Source organism: Suncus etruscus, chromosome 12 (assembly GCF_024139225.1).
Source record: "Suncus etruscus isolate mSunEtr1 chromosome 12, mSunEtr1.pri.cur, whole genome shotgun sequence".
In the NCBI taxonomy this organism is placed as follows: Eukaryota; Metazoa; Chordata; class Mammalia; order Eulipotyphla; family Soricidae; genus Suncus; species Suncus etruscus.
Window position 1 is genome coordinate 22,182,129 of NC_064859.1, and position 19,728 is coordinate 22,201,856.

Below are 19,728 nucleotides of genomic sequence, written 5' to 3' on the forward strand. Positions count from 1 at the left end.
CCTGGCTCTGTGCTCAGAAATTGCTCCCTGACTTGGGGGACCATATGGGACGCCAGGTCCATCCTGGGTCAGCCAAGGCAAATGTCCTACCACTCTGCTATCGCTCTGGCCCCTAGACTTTTACATATTATATTAAAACAACAGTTAGGGATTGACACCCAAGGTCCTACATATGCAGGACATTGTGCTTAACCACCTGAAACATATTCAGAGCCCATATATTTTTTGTTTCTTTCTTTTTTCTGATAATTTTTAATTGCTTTATTTAAGTACCATGGTTTAAAAATTGTTCATTGTTGAGTTTCAGTCATACAATGTACACCCAGCCTTCACCAATGCACCCCTCCACTGAAATCTCCCATTTCCTTCCCACCCTTGCCCCTGCACCTCTGCCCCCACCTCTAGAGCAGGCAATTGCCTTTCTCTCATTCTTTCCTTTTTGACATTTGTGGTTTGCACTGTTGTTAATGGAGGGGTGCCTTGCCTGTTGCTTTCTCCACTTCCAGTGCTGAGTTCTTTTTTGTTTTTTTGTTTTTTTTTTTTTTTTTTGGGTCACACCCTGGCGGTGCTCAGGGGGTTACTCCTGGCTGTATGCTCAGAAATAGCTCCTGGCAGGCTATGGGGGACCATATGGGACACAGGATTCGAACCAACCACCCTTTTGGTCCTGGATCGGCTGCTTGCAAGGCAAAATGCCGCTATGCTATCTCTCCAGGCCCCCAGTGCTGAGTTCTTGTCTAGAGGTGATCAGTTCCAGTTATCATTGTCCTAGTAGACCTTTCTCTACTCTAGCTATATCATCGCTCTTTGTGGCAAGCTTTTTTACCCTGGGCTGAACCCTCCCTGACCTTTGTGTCTATTGTCTCTGGGGTATTATTGCCATACTATCTCTTGTTTTCCTTATATCCCACACATGAGTAAGATTATTGTATGTCTATCCCCTTCCTTCTGAGAGCCCCATATTTGTAAGTGAATCAGATCCACTCTAACATTCCTTTTTGCTTCTCTTTCCTTCCCTTCATTGTCATTGTATGAATCACAGGCTGGACTGTGTTTGCTTGCTTACATAACTTAGCTTGGTGAGTTGTGTTCTCTCTAGGGGCTGCATATAAGACTGTGATGCTCATATATTAGAGTCCAGAGCTTGTAGTGGGAAAGGGGGGCTGGTTAAAAGGAGAGGGGCATGCATGCTCTCCTTTAGTTCTGGTGTTCCTATGCATTCTGGTTGGAGCATCTCAGTGGCACTGCAATGCACACACAAATGCTCATGTAGGGCTGCTGTCAGGGTACTCGAGTATCTTTTGTTTTGTTTTGTTTTTGGGGCCACACCCAACATTGCTCAGGGGTTTACTCCTGGCTGTACTGCTCAGAAATGGCTCCTGGCAGGCAATGGGGGACCATATGGGACACCAGGATTTGAACCAAACCACCTTAGGTCCTGGATTGACTGCTTGCAAGGCAAACGCGCTGTGCTATGTCTCCAGGCCCGAGTATCATTTTTTAATGACAGTAATTTCTGAGAATTCACACTCTGATTTGTTTGTAGCCATTAACTATGGGTTCCTGGGTATTGTATACAGCAGAGCTACCCAAATCTCATCTTAATACACAGGACTCAGACATTGAACTCTCAGCTTTATACTTGCAAGACAGACACTCAAAGGCACAGGGACCATCCCCAAGACTTCTACAGTATGTTTTATCCCTAAATAGCTATGAATTTCCATGAAGGATTTCTTTTTAAAAGCCAAGCCTTTTTATTATGTGAAATTTCAGTCATACTTTGAAAAGAGAATGGTATCATGATTACTCCACCTATTTATCACTCAACTTCAATTATCAATCTTTTGTCAGTCTTAAAAAATGTCTTTCTTTGAATGGATGGCTGAGCTGGCACAAATATAAGGAAAATGCTTAAATTACCCAGAAATTAGAGAAAACTTGAATTGGGAATAAGTGACTATTGAAGTTAGAATGTGTGGTGGAATAAACCCCAATCACTGGAGGTCCAGAATAAGGGTTCTATGGGGGCAGCAAATGAGAATAGAGACTAATTTGGATCAGAAAGTAGATCAGCAAACACCGAAAGTGACTTCTTCATGGTCAAAGAGTGGCCTCTGATCAGATATAATGTGCTCCCAGTAATGAAACAAAACAAAACATGAGTAAAAGTAGAGCCCACAAACTGGCAGAGTTTATACCTGTAAAGACAACATTTATAGAATGGTCAGATATAAAAAATAATAAATAATTATATTTTTAGAGGATAAAAAGAGCATTATAAAAACTAAAAATGCCTGAGATGGATGAGGAAAATGGTAGAACTTTGAAAATGTATTTGGAAGTTTTAAATAAACTTGATCATCTACCAATTCATTGACTCTATTCTTAGCTATCTCTCCCCAAAATGAGTGTATATATCCATAAGAATTTTTTCATAATAAGCAAAACCATAAAAAAAACCACATGCCTATTAACAGTAAGATGAATGAATGATTTAAATTCTACAATGAAATGTAACATGAAAAAAAAATGAGTGATGAACACATGGAACAGTCTGCAGCAATGGCAAACCTATGGCAAGCGTTGCCAGTGGTGGCATGCGAATGTTTTGCAACTGGCACATGGGAAGGACTGCAATTAAGATATGCAGTGTGTGCTGCATAGTTTTTAGATACTAAAATTTTATTATTAAGGTTTAATTGACGTGCTGGTATTTTGAGGAAATTTTGTGCTGTTTTGTGCGGCAGTCTGGGCATGGGGCTCAAAAAGGTTAGCAATCACTGGTCTAGAGAGATTCAGAGAAGTGTTGAGTACAAGAAAGTAGGCATGAAAGACTAAGCTCTAAGAGTCTATTTTTAGGTATTTATTGAACAGGACCAAAATTAGTCATGTTGAAAGTATTCAGAATTGGGGCCAGAGAGATAGCATGGAGGTAAGGCTTTTGCCCTTGCACTGCAGAAGGATGGTGGTTCGAATCCTGGCATCCTATATGGTCCCCTGAGCTTGCCTAGTGTGATTTCTGAGAGCTTAGAGCCAGGAGTAAACCCCCTGAGCACTGCTGGTGTGACCAAAAAAAAAAGTATTTAGAATAGGTGTTGGAGTGATATTACAGTGGGTTAGGACATTTGCCTTACATGCTGCTGACCTGAGTTTGATCCTCAGCATTCCATATGGTCCCCAAGCTTGCCAGGGAGTAATTTTTTTTTTTGGTTTTTGGGTCACACCTGGCAGTGCTCAGGGGTTACTACTACACTCTACGCTCAGAAATCGCTCCTGGTAGGCTTGGGGGACCCATATGGATATCAGATTTGAACCACCAACCTTCTGCGTTGCAAGGCAAACGCCTTACCCTTCATGCTAGCTCTCTGGCCCCACAGGAGTGATTTTTGAGTGCTGAGCCAAGAGTACACCCCTGAGCACTGCCGGATACAGAAAGAAAAGAAAAGAAAAGAGGAGGAGAGGAGAGGAGAGGAGAGGAGAGGAGAGGAGAGGAGAGAGAGGAGAGGAGAGGAGAGGAGGAGGAGCGGAGAGGACAGGGAAAGGAAAGGAAAGGAAAGAAAGAAAGGAAAAGGAAAGGAAAGGAAAGGAAAGGAAAGGAAAGGAAAGGAAAGGAAAGGAAAGGAAAGGAAAGGAAAGGAAAGAAAGGAAAGGAAAGGAAAGAGAGGGAGGCAGGGAGGGAGGGAGGGAAGGAGGGAGGAAGGAAAGAGAGAAGAAAGAGCTAAAGAAAAAAGAAAGAAAAGAAAGAAGAAGAAAGAAAGAAAGAAAGAAAAAGAAAGAAAGAAAGAAAGAAAGAAAAGAAGCGAAGAAAGAAGAAGAAGAAAGAAAAAGAAAGAAAGAAAGAGAAAGAAAGAAGAAAGAAAGAAAGAAAAAAGAAAGATAGAAGAAAGAAAGAAAGAAAGAAGGAAGGAAGGAAGGAAGGAAGAAGAAAGAAAGAAAGAAGAAAGAAGAAGAAGAAAGAAGAGAAAGAAAGAAAGAAAGAAAGAAAGAAAGAAAAGAAGAAAGAAAGAAAAGAAAAAAGAAAGAAAGAAAGAAAGAAAGAAAGAAAGAAAGAAAAGAAAGAGAAAGAAAGAAAAGAAAGAAAGAAGAAAAGAAAGAAGAAAAAAAAGAAAGAAGAAGAAAGAAAGAAAGAAGAAAGAAGAGAAGAGAAGAAAGAAGAAGAAAGAAAGAAAGAAAGAAGAAAGAAAGAAAGAAGAAAGAAAGAAAGAAAGAAAGAAAAGAAAGAAAGAAGAAAAAGAAGAAAGAAAGAAAGAAGAAAGAAAGAAAGAAAGAAAGAAAGAAAAGAAAAAGAAAGAAAAAAGAAAGAAAGAAAATAAAGAAAGAAAGAATGAGAGAGAAAGAAAGAAAGGAGAGTGGAAAGGGAGGAGGGAAGGGGAAAGAAGAGCCAGAGTGATAGCACAGTAGTAGGGCGTTTGCCTTGCATGTGATGGAACACGGAATGTACTTGAGTTGAATTCCTGGCATCCCATTTGGACTCTGCCAGAAGCGACTTCTGAGTGAAGAACCAGGAGTAACCCCCTAGAGTGACACTTGGTGTGCCTCCCCCCCTCCTAAAAAATAAAAAGGAAGAAAGGGCCATGAGCAATAGAACAGCCTGTAGGGCATTTGCCTTGCATGCAGCTGACACAGATTCAATCCCTGGCATACTGTATGGTCCCTGAACCTGCTAGGAGTGATTTCTGAGCACAGAGCCAGGAGCACAGGAATAACCTCTGAGCACTGTTGGGCTTAGCGCTGCCAGGTGTGGCCCAACCCCCCCAATAAAACAGAAGGAAGGAGGAAGGAAGGAAGGAAGGAAGGAAGGAAGGAAGGAAGGAAGGAAGGAAGGAAGGAAGGAAGGAAGGAAGGAAGGAAGGAAGGAAGGAAGGAAGGAAGGAAGGAAGGAAGGAAGAAAGGAAGGAAGGAAGAAATGGAGGGAGGGAGGGAGGAAGGAAGGAAGGAAGGAAGGAGAAGGAAGGAAGGAAGGAAGGAAGGAAGGAAGGAAGGAAGGAATGGAAGGAAGGAAGGAAGAGATGGAGGGAGGGAGGGAGGGAGGAGGAAGGAAGGAAGGAAGGAAGGAAGGAAGGGAAGGAAGGAAGGAAGGAAGGTAGGAAGGAAGGAAGGAAGGAAGGAAGGAAGGAAGGAAAAACAGTACAGCCATAAGAAAATCTGTAAAAAATTATTGTATTTTTCAATGAAGTCACTGTCAGAAGGTTTAAGTTTTTGTTAAAGTTTTTGTTGCTAGTTGATCTTTCTGTTCCTTCCTTTATTTTTGAACATTAGTGGCTTCTAATTGGTATCTAAATTGGTATGTTCCTACTGGGTTGACGGTATTATAAAAATTTGGTGTTGTTGCACAGCCGCATATGCGGCTGCATGGTTCAGGAATTCCAAGCATTGTGGCTGACACTGTGGCTTTTGTGGGGGCATGTTTTCAACTGCTAGGCCTTTGGAAAATAAGAGAAGATGAGAGCAGGGTGCCCACTTAGTCCAAAAATGTTCTGGTGATTGCCAGCCCAAAAACCGGCATGCCTGGAGTTTGGATTGGTTTAATGTGTCTGCAGAGAGCTGAAGTTGAGTGGTGAAACTGGGCCATTGGCAAAGTGGCAATTGTGGGTGGTGGATGCAGCTGACCTGGCTTAAAGCTAGAAGATTTTTATGGATGAGTTCAGTTCCTGAATTAGAGAAGTTCATGAAATTTTAGTAGGACACGTAAGAGAATACTCACATATACTATACATATACTATAATTCAGAAAGCCTAAGAAAGGCAATACCAAAAGGGTGCAGACCAAGTGCCTCACTTTTCAGAACCACACTGGAAGAGTCCCTGTTCACCATAGGGAGTGGCTCTAAAACAAAACAAAACTAAAAAAAAGTGGGCAGGGAGAAAAGACAGATTATTACAAAGTGATGACAATTGGGCTGACAAGTAACTCTCAGGAAAGGATGCCAGAAAAGAGTGGGATCTGCCTTCAAAGTACTGAGAGAAAATAACTCAACAACCATACTTGCATTTTTAGCAAAAATGTTCTTTCAAGAACAAGAATGAAACAAAAACATATTCAGGAAAACCAACAATGAAAATTTCTATCAACCTCTCATTGACGGAATTTCAGGCAGGAGCAAAGTTATTGCCAAAAGGAAAGTCTGAGATGAAAAGATAAAAGATAAATGAAGTTATATATAATAAATATTTACCTATTAAAATGGGCAAAAGACTTTAATTCCTCTGAATAAGATACACAAATCAATATTGTGCACATAAAAAGATATTCAGTGCCAATAATCATTAGCACATGCAAGTAAAATTATAGTGAGCCATTTCTTTGCATCTATTAAAAAGCAATTTACCTGGGGCCAGAGACATAGCATGGAGGTAAGGCGTTTGCTTCCCATGCAGAAGGACGGTGGTTCAAATCCCGGCATCCCATATGGTCCCCTGAGCCTGCCAGGAGCGATTTTTGAGTGTAAAGCCAGGAGTTACCCTGAGTGTTGCCGGGTGTGATCCAAAAACAAAACAAAACCAAAAAAGCAATCTACCTACTGTAAGAAAAAAAAAGAGAAAATAACAAATTCTGGAAAATATGTGAAGACCTTGGAACTCTGCACTATTGGTAAGAATATAAAAATGGGTACAGAAGTTAAGGGTCTTGTCTTTCATACTGTTGTGGTGACCCCAGTTTGATCCTGTGGTACCACATATGGTTACCTGAGAACCACCAGGAGTGCCTGAGCACAGAGCTAAGGAGTAAGTCCTCAGCACAGCTTACTGTAGCCCAATCCCAGATCTCCTGCCCCAATACATATAAAATAAAATGATGTAGCCATTTTTTCGTAGCAAATTCTGGAAAAATATTGGCATATGATCCAGAATTTCCACTTCTGGATGTATACAAAATAATTGAAAATGGAAATTCAAAGAGATAGTACAGTCGTATTCATTGCAGCATTATTCACAATAGAGGAAAAGATCTATGCATCCATAGAAGGACAAAAATATATGTACCATGTAGTAAATATCTGTAATGAAATATACTCAGTCTGAGGAAGAGAAAGACAGGGACAGGATGTATATTGTTGGTAAAGCACTTACATGTGTGAGACCCTGGGTTTGGGTTATGGTTTACATACATATCAATGGAAATTCTGAAACATACTACTGTCATGTGGATAAAACTTGAAACCATTAGCCACACAAAACAAACTAATATCAAAATGATAAGTTATGTATAACCACACTTCTATGAAGAACTTACAACAATTAAACCTATAATTATTGAATTAAATCTATTATTATTAAACCCTATTTTTACTCTATTATTCTAGCAGAAAAAATAGAATGGTGGTTTTAGAAGGATAGGAGACCTGGGAAGATGGTTTTATAATTGATAGAATTTTTAGCTGTCCAAGATGAAAAGCATTCTGGAGATGCATAGTGATGAGAGTCACACAACACATGAATGCACTTAATATTAGTGAAGTGTACACTTAAAAAGGTGAAGATGGCAAATTTTATGTTATGAAATAAACTCAATGGATTGGAGCACATACTGGGGATAACCTCAGGCATTTCTTGGTCCTCAAGCACCTCCAGCTGTGGTCCCAAAACTGATTTAAAAAAATCCATAAATAGGGGCCAGAGAGATGGCATGAAGGTAGGGCATTTGCCTTTCATGAAGAAGGATGGTGGTTTAAATCCCGGCATCCCATATGGTTCCCCGAGCCTGCCAGGAGCGATTTCTGAGCGTAGAGCCAGGAGTAACCCCTGAGTGCTGCCGGGTGTGACCCCCCCAAATAAATCCATAAATAGAGGCCAGAGCAGTTGCTCAAGGGGTAAGGCATCTGTTTTGCCCACACTAGCTAGCCTAGGACCGACCGTGGTTCGATCCTCTGGCATCCCATATGGTCCCCCAAGCCAGGAGCGATTTCTGAGCGTAGAGCCAGGAGTAACCCCTGAGTGTCACTGGGTGTGGCCCAAAAACAAGAAGAGAGAAGAAGAAGAAGAAGAAGAAGAAGAAGAAGAAGAAGAAGAAGAAGAAGAAGAGAGAAGAAGAAGAAGAAGAGAGAAGAAGAAGAAGAAGAAGAAGAAGAAGAAGAAGAAGAAGAAGAATGAAGAAGAAGAAGAAGAAGAAGAAGAGAAGAAGAAGAAGACGAAGAGAGAAGAGAAGAAGAAGACGAAGAAGACGAAGAAGAAGAAGAAGAAGAAGAAGAAGAGAAAGAAGAAGAAGAAGAAGAAGAAGAAGAAGAAGAAGAAGAAGAAGAAGAACCATAAATAACTTAAAAGATGGCAAAAAGCAAGTAATGTATATTTTTAAAGATATATCTTTTTGGAGCCAGAGTGATAGGACAGCAGGTAAGAGGCTTATCTTACCTGTGACTGACACAGAGTTTGATCCTCAGAATCTCAGTTGGTCATATGGCCAAAAGTGACCCTGATGAAGAAATAGGAGTCAGCCCAAAGCACTTCTGGGTATGACCAAAAAAAAAAAAAAAAGTACCCAAAGTAAATCTTTTTGGCAAAATAAAACTCAAATAATAGTCTATAAAATTATAAATTTTGATCGCACACTTTTATATTCCCAAATAGCTTGCAGGCCTGACAAAGGAGAACAAATATTAAACAACAATAGCAAATAGTAGGGCAGAATGATGACCAAAGTTAAAACAATTTTCTAAAGGAAGGAAAAGACAGATTAACTTTAGATATTCAGAAGCTAAATACACTTAACAAAATGTCTAGGGTAAGCACCAAAAGGAAATAAACAGAGTATTACTTCCATTTTTAGTAGAAAAGACTAGAATTTTACAAATCTAAAAGGAAAGATAATTAAATAGCTAAGAAATAATTTAGTTTTTATTTTTATTTATTTACTTTTTTTTTTTTTTTTTGGTTTTTGGGTCATACCTGGTGATGCTCAGGGATTATTCCTGAGCTCAGAAATCACTCCTATGGGATGCTGGGATTCAAACCACCATTGGTCCTGGATCGGCTGCATGCAAGGCAAGTGCCCTACCGCTGTGCTATCTCTCCAGCCCTAGTTTTTAATTTTTATTTAAATAATGAGATACAGAGTTAAAAAGTTGCTGATAGTTGAGTTTCAGTCAGACATTGTGCCAACACCCATTACTTCTCCCATGCACATTTCCTACATCCATTTTTTTCACCTTCTCCCTGACCCCACACACACTCTCCTCTTTGACAGACACTTTTCTTTTTCCTTCTTTTTTTTTCTTTTAGACACCATGATAAAACAATTTCTTAATAAAACTGCCGTCAGTGGGAAAATCTCAAATCCATGGTTTCTAGGCTATAGCATTATTATGCCACTAGGCTGAAAGAGCCCTGCTTTGGGACATTAATCTGGTAGGAAAATAACTGAGAAAACATGGAAAGTGTCATAACAAGAAGTGTTAGAGAATCTGTCATTGGCATTCTCTTCTTGGAAATGGAACACAATCACTGAGCAATTCTAAATAAAAATACTTAAATCACAAGAATTTAAAAAGTAATGTCAAAACAAAAGTTCGAGTTTTTTATTTCTCACAAAAATTTTCAAGAGTTTACCATCAGATTATGATGCCAATAGTAGTAGTAAGGCGTAGTCAAGAATCTCACCACCAGAGTGAATTGAGGTTGACATGAGGGTTGGTATAGAGAGTAACACTTTTCAAGTCAAGAATTTGCACATGGTTTGAAATTTAATAAGAAGAGATATTAGAAATTTAAATCTTCCTTCAATGTATTCAAGGCAAACTACAATTTTCTTTTAAAACCCTTGTGATCTTGAGTGGAGCTGAGAGCACAGTGGGTAGGGCATTTGCATGTGGCTAACCTGGGTTCAATCCCTGACATTCATGTGGTCCCCTGAGCCTTTCAGGAGCAATTTCTTGGGCAGGGACCATGCTAATCTTCTCTATATCATTCCAATTTTTAATATATGTGCTGCTGAAGTGAGCACTTTCAGGAGCAATTTTTTTTTTTTTGGGCCACACCCGTTTGATGCTCAGGGGTTACTCCTGGCTATGTGCTCAGAAATCGCCCCTGGCTTGGGGAACCATATGGGACCGGGGGATTGAACCGCGGTCCTTCCTTGGCTAGCGCTTGCAAGGCAGAACCTTACCTCCAGCGCCACCTACCCGGCCCCTCAGGAGCAATTTTTGAGCCGTAATTCCTGAGCACTTCCAGGTATGGCAAAAATCAAACAAACAAACAAAAAAAACCCTGGATGATTGAGAGAAAGTACAATGAGCAAGGCACTTGCTTTGCATGCAGCTAACCCTAGTTTGAACCTCAGTATCCAATATGCTGCCCTGAGCCACCACCAGTCATGATCCCTGAGTACCCCGGGTATGACCCTCCCAAAAAAATCACCTTTATAATATGATTGTTATTATTGAGAGATAACTATTATTAAATATGTGTTATTCTGTCACCCATTCTACTAGTGTGACATATGGAAATTGAGAAATAAAAGAATCATTGAAACTTGAAGGAATTACTAGAAATGCATTTATATTGGTGCTGCTGTATAGAAAATATCTCCCTGGGCCCGGAGAGATAGCACAGCGGCGTTTGCCTTGCAAGCAGCCGATCCAGGACCAAAGGTGGTTGGTTTGAATCCCGGTGTCCCATATGGTCCCCCGTGCCTGCCAGGAGCTATTTCTGAGCAGACAGCCAGGAGTAACCCCTGAGCACCGCTGGGTGTGGCCAAAAAAAGAAAATATCTCCCTTTTGATGGTGTTGTCTTTTACAAACCATTATCTGATTAACTTGAACCTCATTAATTGGAATAAGTAAAGGGAAAAATATCTAAAGTGGAAAGAGTTTATTTCTGGGATGAAATTGTGGTTATCCAAGGCATAGGGAGTAATTTAAAAAAAAAAAGGTACTTCACACTTCATTTTTATTTGGGGAAGTGTTAGATCACACCTGGAGATACTAAGGGGTTATTCCTGGCTCTGCGCTCAAAAATAGGTCCTGGCAAACTTGGAGGACCATATAAGGTTAAGGAGACCAAACCTGGGTGGGCCACATGCAAGACAAATGCCTTACCTGCTGCGCTATCCCTGATACTTTGATTTTAAAGAAAAGTGAAATGTAAAGGTTACATGCAACACATTTAGTTTGGTTTCTACAAAGTATGTGTCCTTACTCTAAAGTCTGGGAAATTTTTACTTCTCTGGAAAATAAAGGGGAGGGAACTAAATCATATAACTTACCATAGAGTCATCTGGAAGAATGCAGTGATAAGGATATAATGTAAAGCACATAGAATAACGTCTGGCGCATAGCAGCCACTTAGAATAATCAGTGAGATAATGAAAGTGAGTATTGTTTCCACAAATCACTCACGAGACACAATAGAACTGACAGTCCATATGTAGAACTCCCAGCCTGTACATTTCTGCATAAAATGTCCCCAATCATGTGAGGAGATTTTCACAAAGGCCACACATGTGGCTAAGACTGTTTAAGAGGGCCTTGTGGTGGGTTATTCTAGAAACTGGTTCTAATAAAATGCCTGGGTGCTGACACAGGGAAAGATTTAATGTTGTTGCTACAGCATTTATGGAGGACGAGCCAAGAGCTTTATACACACATTGTCATGCACATCTTGGGGATTTAATGGTGTTGAGGTTTGTCGGGATATGAAAGCACTCTGCAGTGAACTCAGTACTGTCAATTCTCTGTATGGCACAATTCATGCATTTCTGAAAAGCTGGCAAATTTTCAAAACATTTGTAAGCCGAGTGAAGGCATAACATACAGGATGTTCCAATGTTGTTGAAAACATGCTGGATTAACGTTTGGGATGAAGAGACTTCTGCAGATTATTCAAACCAGAGATGATGTATCTGGCTGTTCTTGAAATGCACAGGTGGCTGGTGTATTGCTGTGTTTGTAGGGCTGACTTTGGTTTCTAATTTTGAATGCACCTTTTGTTTACAAATTTTCACAAAATTTAAACTATGCATTGAACATTGCAGGAATTTTTTTAAAGAGTTTCTAATGGGGGGGGGCGGAGAGAGAGCACAGCAGTAGGGCATTTGCCTTGCATTCAGCTGGTCCAGAATGGATCCAGTTCAATCCCTGGCATCCCATATGGTCCCCTGAACTTGCCAGAAGTAATTTCTGAGCACAGAGCCAGGAGTGACCCTGAGTATTGCCAGTGTGGCTCAAAACCAATCAATTATTAAATTAATAAATAAACAGCTAAAAAATAGAGTTTCTTTTTTTTTTTTGGGCCACACCCGGTAACGCTCAGGGGTTACTCCTGGCTATGCGCTCAGAAGTCGCTCCTGGCTTGGGGGACCATATGGGACGCCGGGGGATTGAACCGCGGTCCGTCTCCTAGGCTAGCGCAGGTAAGGCAGGCACCTTACCTCCAGCGCCACCGCCCGGCCCCTAAAAAATAGAGTTTCTAATGGAAGCTATAGACATTCTTTTTTGTCATTTGAGTAAAAGCAGTTTTTCCTGATTTATTATCTGAGAGAAGTGATAAATATTTCCAAACCATTTGGGACATAGCAGAGAAATTATGACAAAAAAGTAATCCCCAATGGTTTCGATGTAAAAATTTTTTGTTATAAAGAAAATAGAATCCTTGGTCATTCAAGGAGTACATATCCCCTAATAACTCAGAAAGTGATTTACAGCAAGTGTTCATTTCCAATACCTACTAGTCATATCACCATATTTGCAAACCCCAGTAACAGCAAAAGAAAAGAAATCTCATAAACGCAACCTTACAAAACAATATATTTGATGAGAGGGTGGAAAGATTGTACATCAGGTAAGTCACCTGTTTTGCACACAGCTGACCCAGATTCAATCCCTGGTATCCTCTATGGTCACCCAAGTACTGCCAGTAGTATTGAGCCAGTAGTAACCCCTGAGCACCACGGAGTGTGGTCCACAAGCAAACAAAGACATTCAGTGAAGAAAGTTCAACCTATGCTGGAATGTTCCATAAGCTATTGTCTGCCCACACCACAAAGCACCACTCCCTAGAATGCTGCTCTCAGGATGAAGCTCACCCTGCTTGGATCAGGGTAGTCACTATGAGCTTTCCAGGGACTTGGGTTTGAGACTGGGCTCAAATAGTGAGATTTTGGGTGAAGAGAGAGTACAAAAGTGTGCTCACAGAACTTGCTTAGCATGTGGTTGGAGCTAATACCCTGGTTTGAATCCTGATCCCACCAGGTGTGAGTACTGCCAATTGTAGTAAAAGAAGCCCCCCCCAAATAAAGAGTGATATGTTTTGTAAAGTTGGGGGGGTGTTGGGAATGGAACCCAGAAAACCTCACACATGCAAGGCAAGTGCTATACTGAGCCACATCACCAACCCTTCTCTGGAGTTTTTTTTTTTTTTTTTGGTTTTTGGGTCACACCTGGCAGTGCTCAGGGGTTATTCCTGGCTCCAGGCTCAGAAATTGCTCCTGGCAGGCACAGGGGACCATATGGGGCGCCGGGATTCGAACCGATGACCTCCTGCATGAAAGGCAAACGCCTTACCTCCATGCTATCTCTCCGGCCCCTTCTCTGGAGTTTTTAAGCTAAATGACTCTGAGGGAACTGACACTAGGCAGTGGACAGTGGGCAGGGAAGTGCAGTTAACCAGGCAGGTGGAGACAAGCCTGGGGCCTCTATACAGCCAACCTGGTGTGGGGTGCAGAAGGCCAAAGCTATGGTGGGGACTCTCCTTCCCTCCTATTTCTAACCTGTGTACAAATCACCCAGATTCTTGGGGACAGGGATAGTAGGAGATGGTGTGGCATGGAATCTGTGTGATGAGTGTGACAGGCTCTGCAGGAGCAGATGTGTCTTCTTACCAGATTCCTAGAAAGTGTAGTGTCCATTGCTGGGGAGAGGCCTGGAGGAAGACTGGGGCATGCAGCAGGTTGGGCCAAAGCCACTACCTCTACCTCTAGAGAGGTACAGCAGATAGAGCTTTTGCTTTGCATATGGCTGCTGACTTGCCATCAACTCCCAGCATTCCATATGGTCCGTGGAGCCCACCAGGAGTGATTCCTGAGTGCAGAGACAGGAGTAAGCCATGAACATCACTCGGTGTGGCCTACAAAACAAAGAAGTTGCAGGCATTTGGGCTTGATGGGGCTCCACCCACCCTCCACCCCTTCCCCACTCAGGGGCTCCTGCACTTGAGGTTTCTACCACCACCTGCCTTTTCCCCATCAACGCCACCCTGCTCAGCTTTCAGGCCTCTGCTTGTCTCACTTTTGTTTGTTTGGTTTGGTTTGGTTTGGTTTGGGGCCATAGCCAGGAGCCCTTAGGGTTTACTCCTGGCTCTATGCTCAAAAATGGCTCCTGGCAGGCTTAGGGGACCATATGGGATGCCAAGAATAGAACCCAGATTCATCCTGGGTTGGCCGCATGCAAGGCAAACACCATCCCTCTGTGCTACCACTCTGGCCCCTAGTCTCACTTCTTATAGACAGCCCTGAAAGGGGAGCCCTGGGAGTATTCCGTACCTCCCATGTGTACAGGGATGTGCAAAGGGCATGTGGCAGGTGCTCTCCAGCACCACAGACAGGGAAAGAGAAAAAGGGTGGGAACACATTTCCCACTTGAGAAATTCAGGTCCTTTATACCCAGCTTCTGCCTCATTTCTTGACTCCCTTAACACAGAGAAAGTGTGCTGGCCCCCAGAGCCATTCCTGGTCTTCATCCTCTTCTATCTTGGGACCCTCCACTCCTTCCGGACTCCACAAAAACCCAGGCTGATGTATGAACATTGAGTAGAAATAAAAAATGATCAGACTTAAACACCAAATCCAAAGCCAACGACAACAGAATCAAAACACAATCTACAACAAGCTAGACACAGAGGGGACCACTTATACTAGCAGCCCGGGTGTCAAAGGAGGGGGATATGAGATACATGCTGGGAACAGGGGTGGAGGGAGGACAGCACTGGTGGTGAGAATGTCCCTGATTCAATGTCACTATGTACCTAAAATATTACTGCGAAAGATTTGTAATCTACTTTGGTCAAAATAAAAATGATTGGGCCCGGAGAGATAGCACAGTGGCGTTTGCCTTGCAAGCAACCAAAGGTGGTTGGTTCGAATCCTGGTGTCCCATATGGTCCCCCGTTCCTGCCAGGAGCTATTTCTGAGCACACAGCCAGGAGTAACCCCTGAGCACCGCCGGGTGTGGCCCAAAAACAAACAAAAAAATAATAATAAAAAATAAAAATAAAAATAAAAATAATTTATTAAAAAAAACCAGGCTGAGGGGGCCGGAGCCATAATACAGTGGTAGGGCATTTACCTTGCACGCGGTCAATCCAGGATAAAACTGGGTTCGATCCCTGGAATTCCATACGGTCTCCCAAACCAGGAGCGATTTCTGAGCGCATAGACAGGAGTAATCCCTGTGTGTCACTGGGTGTGGCCCCAAAACAAACAAACAAACAAAAACCCAGACTGCTTCCAGGCTGCCCCCCAATGCACCCCCATAGCCCCAGGGATAACCCTGTCTCTGCCCTGTGCTGCAGCTTAAGCTGTCCCTGGCACCTGCCAGCCAGCCATCTGTTAATGAGGCATCAGTGCTCAGGTGTGGGAGCCCAGGGTCTCGAGATGCTGGGCCAAGAGTCTCGTTATCCTAATGAGCCGGCTGCTAGCCCTGCTGGAAACCCTCGTCTTTCCCCAGGGACCGAAGACTTTGTCCAGGCTTTGCACTACAGGACCTGCCCTACCTTTTCACCCTGCTGCCACTCTACAGTTTAGTCCTCTGTCCTGATATTCACCAGACAGACCCTACTGTCTACTGTCCTCAGTGCCACCATAGTGCTAGGAAGAATTTAGTAGCACAGACATAAACCACCAAAATGGACAAATCCTTCAAAGTCACACTGTCATTTGCTGGAGTGGAAGTTCCTAGAGTCCTTTTGGCTAAACTCAGTTCTTCCCAGAGGACTTCTCTATCCACTCTCTCTCATCTGGCTCTTCAGTGCTCTCTAGAGAGGTCGGCGGCTCAAGTGAGGATTCTGTAGCATATATTCACTGTTGACCCTTCGGAACATGTATTCATATAATGGAGGTGGTCTGGTGGTAATACTCAAACTTTCCCCACTCAAACAGGTATTTACTAAGCACTAACTGGGTACTGAGTACCAGACTTGGTGCTGAGCACAGAGCAGTGAGCAAGGCAAAATGTGGTGGCCTCTTATGGAGCTTGGCAAGACACAGCATATGTTGGGTGGAATAGAATAAGCAAATTCAGTGTGGACAAAAGGCAAACCTTTAGGGAGTACATGGCAAGAGCACAGCACCAACCATTTCCTGCTCCCCCAAATCTCCATGTAAGGAAACTCTATTATTATTGTTGTTGCTGTTGTTGTTTTGGGGCCACACCCGGTGGCACTCAGAAATCACTCCTGGCAGGCTCAGGGGAACCCTCTCCGATGCCAAGGATCGAACCCAGGTTGGCCACATGCAAGACAAATGCCCTACCTGCTATGCTATTGTGTTGATTCAGGAAACTCTTTGAAGTTTCATTGTTCCTACTCTTCACCATTTGCCAGGACCTGTTCAGTGACCTCTGCATATGCTAAGGAAGCAGCAGCAGCTCCTCTGAATCCAGAACCCTGCCTTACTGACAAGGCTCTCCATATTGAAGTCCAGAGGGGAAAAGGAGGAAGGATCCAGGAGATGGGAAGAGAAGGCCCCTAACAGGCTGATGGATCTCTGAGTTGGAGGTGGGGCACTATAGCCTGTGGCCAGCACATCATATAACACTAAGTCAGAGAATCCCTGAAATCAGGCTTCAAAAAGGAGCAGGTGCTGCCAAAGAAGCTGCAGAGCATACAAAGGACAAGGAAGACTCAGCTACCCAAGAAAAGAGAGAGGAGCTACTTGGAGGTGAGAATGTTTGCCATGGATGCTGAAGATGGACAAAATACAGCAGTGGACATGGGGCAGATACTCAAAAGAAAGGTCCACTGGCTGAGCACCTTTTTCTCTTTTCTCCTCCCCTCCTCTCCTTCCCTTCTTCTGTCCTCCTCTCCCTCTCCTTTTTTCTTCTCCCCTCCTCTGTGCTTCTCTCCCTTCCTCTCCCTCTCAAATTCTTTCTTCTTGTGACAAATTTTTGGGGGGCAGTTGTTTGTTTTCTTGGGGTCACATCTGGCGGGGCTCAGGAGTTACTCCTGGCTCTGAGCTCAGAAATCGCTCTGGGGAAGGCACAGAGGAACATATTGGATGCCAGGATTCGAACCACCATCTGTCCTGGATCTGCTGCGTTAAAGGCAAATGCCTTACCGCTGTGCTATTTCTCCAGCCCCAGGACAAATTTTCAAGATACAAAAAAAAAAAAAAAGAGAGAGAGAGAGAGGGCTAAAGTGATAGTAAAGTAAGGTACTTGCCTTGCATGTGACCAACCTAGGTTCAATCCTCAGCATCTCAAATAGTCTCCTAAGCACCGTCAGGAGTAATTCCTGAGTGCAGAACCAGAAATAACCACTGAGCACTGCTGGGTGAAAACCAAAACCACAACAACAATAAAAGTAATAGCTTACATTAAAAAAAAATAAAGATGAGATCGAAGAGATAGTATGGAGATAAGGACATTTGCCTTGCATGCAGAAGGATGATGGTTCAAATCCTGGCATCCCATAGGGTCCCCTAATCTGCCAGGAGCGATTTCTGAGCATAGAGCCAGGAGTAACCCCTGAGTGCTGCCGGGTGTGACCCAAAAATCAAAAAAATTAATTAATTAATTAATTAATTATTAAAAAAGACAATGTTACCTGTAATTTTTTTTCAAGATACCACCATTCCAATATTATTCTAAAATCTTAGCTATTAATACTAACTCATATGTTTTCGTTCTTTCTAACTATAAAACCCTGTTTTAAGACTTTTCAGGCATTGTCTTGTTTAATTCTCCAGACACCATGAGACAGGGATTTTTCTTTAACTCCAGCTCACACATGAGGAAAAAGCACAGGTTAGGTAGGAAGCAGAAATGCAGCTTGAGTCCAAGCAGCCCTGAGTCACTCAGTCTCAGTATTAGTGTTGATGCAGGGCCAGGAGACAGTCATGAATCAGGACGACATGATCCTCTGCTTTGCATGCACCCCCAACACAACTGGTACCTAAGACACCTTGGGTCACAATGCAGGGCCCTGGCATTACTTCGAGTGTCTCTGGGGGTTCCTGAACACTTCTTGGGAACTGTCCCCCAAATAAATAAGTGATCAATAAATAAAACTGATGTGTATATTTATAGTCATTTAAAAATATCACAAATGGCTGGAGAGATAGGACAGTGGGCAGGGTATTTGCCTTGCACAAAACCAACCTTGGATTCAATCCCTGGCATCACATTCCCTGAGCCTGCCAGGAGTGATCCCTAAGCACAAAGTCAGGAATAATCACATAACTATTAAGATTTTTTAATTTGGGCTGGAGAGATAGCACATCAATAGGGTGTTTGCCTTGCATGCAGCTGACCCGGGATGGACCAGGGTTCAATCCCCAGCTTCCCATATGGTCCCTAAGCCTGCCAGGAGTGATTCTGAGCACAGAGCCAGAAATAACCCCTGAGCACCGTTGGGTGTGGCCCAAAAAGAAAAAAAAGTTTTATAACTTAAATTTAATTTAAAATATTTTAATTAAAATTATAATTAAAATTATAAACTGAGGTTGAGTACATACTTTGTATGTAGAACCCAGTTTGATATCCAGCACTGCATGTCCTCTGAGAGCTCAGGCAGGAATAACTCCCAAAACCTGGAGTCATGTTTCTTCATCAGAACTTCCCAGAGCAGTAGAGAATTTAGTCCTGAGCATCTCACCCAGGTTTGCAGGCCCTGTTTCCCTCCCTCAGGCTGAATGAGCTTGTATCACTAACTGTACCTGAGGCAGGCAAGCCTGAGGCTGGCAGAACGTGTTTCCCCAGAGAACCTTGTGGGACCTATGACCTTATTTGGCATTTATTTATTTATTTGGCATATCTGGTTTCTTAATAAAACAAGCAAAACAAGCAAAACAAAACAAATCAAAAATTGAACCTGGAATAGTTTTTAAGCACAGCCTGAATCCTTCCCCTAATAAAATAAAGTTAAAAACAAAAATAAACATCTTGAACTATGGACTTGGAAACAGCAGAGCTATACAGAACTTGCTTTGCATATGTGAGATCCTGGGTTCAATCCCTAACGCTGTCCCTCATGTTCTGTTTTTGTTCATAAATGTACTTGAAAGATGTCCAAATAACTTACAGCACACTTTGTATGTTTACATTATTAAAATGATATATTTGTACTAGAGAAAAGAAAAACTACAGATGATCCTAAAAATAAAAATGAGAGCCAGGGAGATAAGGTGCTTGCCTTGCAGGTAGCAATCTGAGTTTGAACCTTGGCATTGTGTATGGTCCCCAAATTCTGACAGGAGTGACCCCTGAGCTACAGGAGAGGCTCCTGGCAACAGAACTAGGAATATGCCCTGAGTAATACCAGGTGTGGCCCAAAGAAAAAAAGAAAAATGAAAGCCACTTATAATGTTCCCACCCAAGGACCCCTGCTTTATACTTGTAGGAATCTGTCCCCCATTCCTGGAATGAATTTCAGATTAGGACAAGACCAGGAATCCTAAGCCAACATCGACAGGGAATCTCAACGAATAGGAACTCACAGGCTCATTTTGCAATTGGGGACACACTAGGGGAAGGGAATCCCCTTTGCAATTTTGACCAAGGTTTCCCGTGGATGCCAAGAAG

General features: G+C 42.5%; 1 pseudogene; it reads right to left on the minus strand.

The window, feature by feature from the left end:
• Positions 1-9,868: 9,868 nt before the first annotated feature.
• Positions 9,869-9,940, minus strand: LOC126025327 (uncharacterized; annotated as a pseudogene).
• Positions 9,941-19,728: the final 9,788 nt, after the last annotated feature.